The 8,178-nt window shown below is 56.9% G+C and overlaps 1 long non-coding RNA gene across 1 annotated transcript; it reads right to left on the reverse strand.

The window, feature by feature from the left end:
• Nucleotides 1-2,082: 2,082 nt before the first annotated feature.
• Nucleotides 2,083-6,934, reverse strand: LOC107211264. The gene is made up of 2 exons (XR_001524123.2): nt 5,153-6,934; nt 2,083-5,035 (listed from the first exon to the last, which is right to left on the reverse strand). It is a non-coding gene; the product is annotated as an uncharacterized LOC107211264 (long non-coding RNA).
• Between the last annotated feature and the right edge of the window lie 1,244 nt (nt 6,935-8,178).

Below are 8,178 nucleotides of genomic sequence, written 5' to 3' on the forward strand. Positions count from 1 at the left end.
TCCCACCTTCAGACACAGAATTGTGGAGCATCTCCAGCTGGAAGGGACCCACAACTCCCTGCTCCTTGCAGGACCACCTAGAACTAAACCATGGCACTGTGAGCCCCATCCAGGCATCTGAAATTGGGTAAAATGAATTCTGCTCCTGCTCTGAAGTCATCTTGTCCCCACAAGTGCACCTTTGTTCCAGGTCACTGTCTCACCCACCATTGCATCCATCACCTGTAGAAATCCATCCACCATCACCTGTAGAAAGGAGACCTGAGAAGCTCAAGAGGTTTGAGCTTCCCAAAAGATGGAGGACTAACATGAAAATCATGGAATTGTATGGGGTTCTCTTGACCATGAGATGCTGCTGGGGAAACCTTGTTCAAAAGGCTGGAAGTCCTCTCCAGACACCTCTCCCTGGTTTTGTTTCAGAATAATTCAAAACAAAATCTGGAAGTCCCTCAGCAGCTCCTCTGGCACCAGAAGATGGCCAGAGGGACCAGCAGACCCTTAACCATTAGCCATGGTGTGGTGCTGCACTCCTGGTGTGTGCTCAGCTGCTGCAGCCGTGGCAGACACGTGAATCACCTCTTGTTCTCTCTGATGTGGTGGTGTCAGAGAAAAGGGAATAGTGGAGAGGACACACACCCTGTAAAGGAGATCTCATAGAATCACAGAATCATTCAGGCTGGAAAAGCCCTCTGAGATCGTTGAGTACCACCCTTAACCCCACTCTGTCCCCAAGTGCCACATCTACACAGCTTTTAATCCCTCCAGCAATGGGGACTCACCACTGCCCTGGGAGGCCTGGTGCAATGTTTTGTGAACAGCGGGGTGAGGAATGTGGGAATGGGCTCCAGGATGCTGCAGGAGGGGTTTTTCCCAGAATGAAAAAGCAGAGGGTGAAGAACAGCAGGAGGAGATACTGCGAGCAAGGGAGGCAGGTGATGTCCTCTCATGAACTGCTCTCCCAGGTCCAGCCTTGCACTTGTGCATGTTAAACCTTCTGGTTTCTGGATCCTGAAGGCTGGCAGGAAGGGGTTTCCAGGTTATCACCCCAGACAGCTGGGCAGTCAGACTGTTCTCCAGTCAGACTGTTCTCCAGCCAAACTAGAGGGGTGCTGCTGTGCTTTCCCAGAAATGATGAGAACAGTCTGATAAGAGACTTGTCTCTTGACCTTCAAGCAGCAGACTCCATCCTCAGTGCCCCACCACTGGCACCCCCACCCACCATCCCTTTTGGCCTGGAGGTGCCTGGAAGAGGGTGAGGAGCTCTCTGGTTCATTGATCCCATCTCTCCAAGGCACAGGAGGCGTCTCGGCAGCGTCAGCATGGCTGGTTGTTATTGTCATTGCTGATTTCTGTGCTCTCCTGCCTCTTTCTCCCTGACTGGTTTGGTGGCCCTGTCATTACCAGGTTTCTCCAGCTGCCTGTCAGGGTCCTACTGGCCTCAGCGTTGCCTCAGGCTCCTGGATAACAAACAAGGCACAGAAGAGTCCTTGGGTTTCCACGGCCTTAATTAGCTGGTGTCATTTTAGGGATGTGTGTCCTGCTGGAGACACAGACAGCTCAGGAGGCATCTTTAAATGCATCCAATTAGAGGGGGCTTCAGAGACGAGCCAGCAGCTCCTGAGTGCAGGGGCTGCTGTGAGACCTTGTGTCCTCACCGAGTTGTTCTCCCCCTGGCAAACACCAGTCCCTCCTCGCTGGAACTGTCCCTGCTGTGGTCCTGCTGGCATTCACAGTGTCCTGCCTGCCTTTTCTCCAAGGAACCTGCCAGTGAATCCTGTCGGACTCAAAGCTTGGGTAGATGCTGGGACAAAATCAGTCAGTGTTTGCTTGAGTTTTCAGCAGCTCTGGATCTCCAAGGGAGCTGCTGCCCAGTGTCTTTGGACAGAGCACGGCTCCCCTGTCCCTTCCCCTTCTCTGCTGATGTGCCAGTTCTCACTGTGACCACGATCAAGGGGTTGCTCTTGGTGATCCTTGTACTGAGTTGGTCCCTCCCAGCTCTTCCATATATGAATATGGTATTCCATGTCCATAGGATACCAGGATATTCTATGGCTCTTTGATAACCTGTTGCTGAGACCCAGCTCAAGGAAATCCTTTATTCCTAAGGATGGCTCCTCAGGGAGTCTAAGGAGGCACCTTCATGGATTGCTCTGCAGGCTGTGACTGAGGAGTGCCACCACAAGCACCCCTCACCACCCCAAAGAGCTCATGCCCTGCAGGGTCCACAAGGAGAGACAACCCTGAGGAGAGGCAGAGGACTGGGGACTTCACACAGAACCTCCACTGTGACCTGAGCTTCCTTGAAACAAATGAGAGGCCAATGGAGTGAGGATGTGAATAACAGAACCACACAAAGCTTTGGGTTGTAAAGGATCTTTAAAGCTCATCCACAGGGGCACCATGGGGCATCCCCTGCAAGGGGCAGGGACAGCTTCTACAAGAACAGGCTCCTTCAAGCCCCCTCCAACCTGGCCTTGGACACTTCCAGGAACAGGGCAACCACAGCTTCTCTGGGCAGCGTGTGCCAGGGCCTCGCCACCCTCACTGTAAAATAACATTTATATCCACCTAAATCTCCCCTCTTTCTGTTTAAAACCATCCCCCTTCATCCTATCACAACAGGCCCTGCTGAAAGGCTCATCTCTGTACCATGAGATGTTTTCTGGGGTGTGTTTGTCCTTCAACATCTGCACACAGCTGTTTGCAAAGCCCTCATGGGGAGCTCTGCATTCCAGTCAACCATGAACATCTGCAGCCAAACACGAGCACGTCAGACTGCCAGAGTCTTCCTGTGCAAGGTGAGTTCATCCCATCTCCCTGCCCACATCCTGCCTATGACAGGTCACCTCTGGCACCTGCCTGTCCCCCAGGGAGGTCCCTTGGTGTCCCCATCCTCCCCTCCTGCCCCAAGCCTCACTGCAGCTCCAGGTAACAGCACCCGGCACCGTCCCTTCAGCCTCCACCTCGGCTCCCTCTCTTCAGCAGCTAGGTCAATCCCCTCCCCGGGGCTCAATAATTATTAAATCAATTAAACCCTGATGGAAATGAGGTTCCCATCCCCAGTCCTGGATGTGATGCTGAGGAGTCCGGGCTCCGCTCTGGCTGGGCTCGGTGGCAGCGGCTGCAAAGAGTTAATGCCGAGCAGCACCATTAATATTCTCACTGATAACCCCAAATACCAGCCCTGCACGGCTGTCGCTTTCATTAGCGCCGGGAAAATGAGCCCTTCAAAATAGGACAGGCGGCTGGGGGGGGGGCGTGGGGAGGAGGGCTCTGGGGCCAAACACACGATTTTCCGTGCGATTGAAGGATATTAAACCTCCTTCCAGTGACGTCAGGGGTCTCTTGGGTGATGGTGAAGGATTCCCCAGCCCCCCTCGGCCCCGAGCTCCCCAGCCCTCCCCGGGTGGGTGCCCGAGAGCCGCGGCAGCGGGTGCGGGCCCGGAGCGCCGCGGTCGGGAGGTGTGCGGGCGGCTGTCACATCGCATCACTCCCGGCCCCGGCGCGGTCACTCGAGGAAGGTCCTTTGCTGCAGAAGCGCTTCAAGAGTCAGCGATTCACTCAAGCGGCTGGGCAGAGCCAGGGGTGGCCGGGCACCCAGGGATGGAGTGGGGAGATGGGGTTTGGGGATTTTTCCTTTTTCAGATGTGGAAGGGGAGCGAGAGCCCTGCTCGGTGTCTGGAAAAGTTCATCTTCCATGTAACCTGTGCAGGAGGTGCAGAGCCGGTGGCACCTCAGATCTCCTAAATTTTGCTTTACCATGTGTATTCCCAGCAAATCTGAGCACTTTGGGTGCTGGGAAAGGACGGCTCAGCCAGGGGCCAGATCCGTTCTGCTCTCCATCACAGCCTCCAACGGGATCCCAGGGAAGCTGCAGAGCACGGATTGGGTTTTTCAGCTGTTGCATCTCCCAGTGTTTCAGCTGCAGTTGTCCAGCTCCCTTGGGATGCTGCTGTGGCCAGGGAGAGGGATCAGATGGGATGGGGAAACTGAGGTAGGGGCCAGGTGCTTGAGCACCCATGCTGTCCAAAGACACGATGGATGGGCTCAGGACTGGGGCTGTGATGCTGTTGGACCAGAGGAGCCACAGAAGGAGCTGCTGCAGTGATGGGAAGCACAGCCTGAGGCTGTGGCAGTCTGGAAGGACCATGCCAATTTTTGGCCCCATCCAGGTCCCATTGTCCATAGTGAGAAATGAGTCTTGCAAGATGCTGAATGTGAGCCAAGGTCCCTCAAAGAATCTTGGAACAGTTTGGAAGGGACTTCAAAGCTCATCTTGTTCCAGCCCTTGCCATGGGCAGGGACACCTTCCACTGCATCAGGTTGCTCCAAGCCCTGTCCAAGGTGGCCTTGAACAGTAACAGGGGCAACCACAACTTCATCCTTCTCTTCCTGAATGAGGACACTGAAGTAGTTTATGTTCAAGCCAGACATTAAGTGGGAAATGAAGATCCACTTTGACACATGCCCAGGGAGGGTGATGACCGAGACAAACCTGCCCCTGACCCAGAGACGTCTCTGGAGGTACCAGGAGCCAGCCATGGTTCAAGGTTTCTGTTTCACACGGTCCTGGAGGATGCAGCCATGGGTGCTTGTACAGGGACTAGGGGCTTGTACATCCCATTTTGATGGATCTCATGGTCCAGGGGCTGTCCAGGCACAGAGCTGCCCCCCCTGCCAGCCCCCCAGCCTGCTCCTATGGGGCACAAGTGTGCCCTGGAGGAGAGTGGCCCGTTCTGTGCCCATGCCAGGGTGACAGCGCATCCCTCAGCCCATGGTGCTCCCCCTGCACGGCAATGGCTGCATCCCACAGCATCCCCAAAGAGCCCCAGCACTCCTGGGACTTGGAACCCCAGGGCTCCTTGGGCCACTGGAGATGTTCTGGTCCAGCCCCCTGCTCACAGCCCCTATCCCCTCCCTGACCTTTGGGGTGCCCCGCAGAGCTTGTTTTCCAATCTGCCCAAGGAGTGGCTGTCCCCAGAGCTCTCCTGGCAGCCGGGCATGGGATCCAGCACGGGACAACCCCGGCAGCATCCTGTGAAGAGAGACAGAGGTGTCCTCACCTGGCTACCGTGCAGCTGGAGGTACAGACACCAAAGTCAACAGCGAGGTGACACAAGGGACAGGAGAGGGGCTGCATCTCTCTCCCCACCTGCTGATGTCCCCGGTGCCGGGAAGAACCAAAGCTGCGGCCGGGGAAGCCAAATGGCAGCGTCTGGCACACGTGGGGCCGGGGAGGCGGTGCCGGGCTCAGCAGCCTGTGTGACAAGCCAGACCAGCATGGTGGATGGCAGTAATTATCGTGCCGCCCACAGCTGAAGGGGAGCATATGGTAAGGAAAAGGAAACTAACTTGTATTTTTCCGCACCCCCGGGCTCAGCCTTTCTGGGGCTGTCACAGTCGATTTGTGCTGCCTGAGCTGTTTCGCCCCGGCCGCCCCTGCGTGCGGCAGCTCCCTGGCAGGGCTGGGACACGGAGCAGGGAGCTGGACGCCTTTGGAGCACCTTGGGATTCAGAAGCCCTGAGGAACCCCGAACAGAGCTGGACACCCACCCTGGCTGGGCTTGGGGAGGTCTCTGCAGCAGCCCTAGGTTATCCATCAGCTCTGAGCTCTCTGCTTTCCAACCAACCAGGCTTTCCTGACCGTGGGTTATTCCCCACTGGAGCTCCCAGGCAGCCCCTAAAGCCACCACAAATCATACAGAGCCCTCCCTGAGCCACTGTGTGTGCTGTGGGCAGCCACTCGTAGGGTCCAGGAATGGTTTAGGTTGGAAAGGACCTCAAAGCCCATCCCCTGCCATGGCAGGGACACCTTCCACCATCCCAGGCTGCTCCAAGCCCCATCCAGCCTGGCCTTGGACACTTCCAGGGATCCAGGGGCAGCCACAGCTTCTCTGGGCACCCTGTGTCAGGGCCTGCCCACCCCCATAGGGATGAATTTTTCTCTACCATCCAATCTAACCCTGCTCTCAGAGAGTCTCCATTGCACACCCAGGCATGATGTGGCCTCTCAGGTGCCCCCAAAGTGGCCAGGATCTGGCTGGGAGGGAAAGCTGCTGCCTCACTCCAAAGCTCTCTCCCAGCCAGTCCTCTGTCCAAATCCTCTTGCCAAAGTGAGCCAGGAGGCGGCAGAGGCAGCAGGCAGCTGTCCCTGTTGGAAGCATCGTGGTTTCCATGTTCATGGCCAGTGGGGATTTCTCAGGTGTGGGAAGAAGTTGGAGCTGCCAACAGGCACTGGGGTGGGTGAATCCTGCTGATATTGGCTTTGCTGTGACAAGGAGAGCCCGATGCTGGAGCTGAGCTCCTTCAAGGGCCATGATCCTGTTCCATGTTGTGGTGCAAGGCTGTGTAGGAACCACCTGGGCATCCTTGCCAGCATCACCACAGACTGGTTCATCTGCCAACTGGGCATGGATTCACCCCAGGAAAGCAAAACTTCTATTTTTCATTGAGAAAGGCAAAGTGGGAGTTTCCAGTTCCTTTCCAGATCTGCTGCTGCTGCCTCAGGGCTCCTGGAAGAGGCTGGACCCAGACACTGTTTCTATGCAGTGGGATATAAAACCAGTTTTCTCACTATTGCTGGTGTCTCACTGGTACAGGGCAACATCTCAGGGGTCTGGTTTGGGTACAGAAACTCTGAGAACAGAGCTGAGCCTTGTGGGAGGTGGGGACCATGGTAGGGCTGGTTGAGACCTCAGCTCAGAATTCTTCAGGGTAGAATACCAAATCTGGCACCCTGCTTGACCCAAAGAGGATTTTGCAGGGACACAGGTGGCTGCTGGCCCCAGGATGCAGCACCAGCATCCAGGGGAGGTTATTTCTTCAGAAGGAAATTCAATGAGCAGGAGACCTCAACCCTCACAAAGCCCTCAGCAAACACCAGTAGAAAGAGGGGACACGAGGAGAGGGTTTCACCCACGTGCCCTGAACTGCCCTTCCCACAGCCAGGGGCTCTCTCCAGCCCCTGGCAGCCCTGCTGGGGCAGCAGGGCTGGGGACAGCTCTGCCGACAGAGCTCCTTCCCCTGCTCCAGGAGGTGCCCATCTCCACCCAGCTCCACCCTGGGCCAGCTGGCTGCAGAGCCTGGATGCCACAGGAGGGTGGCACGGGCTGAGGCTGCTGGTTTTTAGCACAGGGCCCGGAGAGCCGCTGAGCTCCGGGCACGGCGCGGGGCCCATCTGTCACAGCAGCCTCTGGCCCAGGCACAGCTTGCACAGCACGGGCCAGAGCATTGCCCAGTGCTGGGCCACGGGCACGGCCAGCTCTGGCTGCTCCCCCCACAGCCCCCGGCCCCTCCAGCAGAGCTGGGCCCCCCTGTGTTACCGATATCCCAGGGAAACGGGTGGAGAAGTGAAAGGGGCTGAGCAGCCTCTTGGCTCATTGATAACCCGGGGGGGAGGGATTATAATGTGCACAGAGAACAGGAACATCAATTAGTTTCTCTTTAATGGCAGGAGGAGGATGGGGGCTCTTGAGGGGTTGGGGGTGTCCTGAAAAGCAAGAGCTGAATTCCCAGGCTGGAGGAGGATGTGGCCGTGCTGCAGGAAACCCTTTCCATGTCAATGCTCCCTCCTCACGCTGGATCCCTTGGGTTTGCCTGTAGGACACCAAAAGCACCCCCACCCTCATCCCTGGGCTCCCCACCCATCCCAAGAGCCCTTTTTGGGGGAAAAATTTGTTTGTGGGGAAAAAACACCAAACCCGAGCTTAACTGCTCCAGCCAGGGCTGAGTGGAAGGGAGCGGTGGGGTGGGCTAGGAAGGAGAAGACCCCCGGGAAGCTGCGGCTCGGTGCCTCCTCCCCCTGCGGGTCCCTGACCTCCCGTTTGCCTGTCAAGAGCGAGCTCCGCCACCGAAACACCCCCTGTCAAATTAGTGAGTCAGAAGACGTAAGAGAGACCACCGCTGCTAATTTGTACATTAACTGGTTCTGACAGAAATATTTCACAAGTGAAAAAACAGAAAATGTGCCTCAAGACAATGTGCAACTTCCGTACCAGCAAACTTCTGCTTAACTGTGCGGTGCCCGAGGAGGGGGGACCCCCTCCCGCCGCGCCCCGCCGGGAGCACCGGCACGGCTTTAGCCCCGGGGGATGCTCCTGGACCGCCGGGTCAGGCCCTGGGCCCTGGGAGGGGGGCAGATTCCCCAAAATTGGGGGGGAGGGGGGCAGGGGATCCTGG

The sequence above is a fragment of the Parus major genome, chromosome 14 (genome assembly GCF_001522545.3).
Source record: "Parus major isolate Abel chromosome 14, Parus_major1.1, whole genome shotgun sequence".
NCBI lineage: Eukaryota > Metazoa > Chordata > Aves > Passeriformes > Paridae > Parus > Parus major.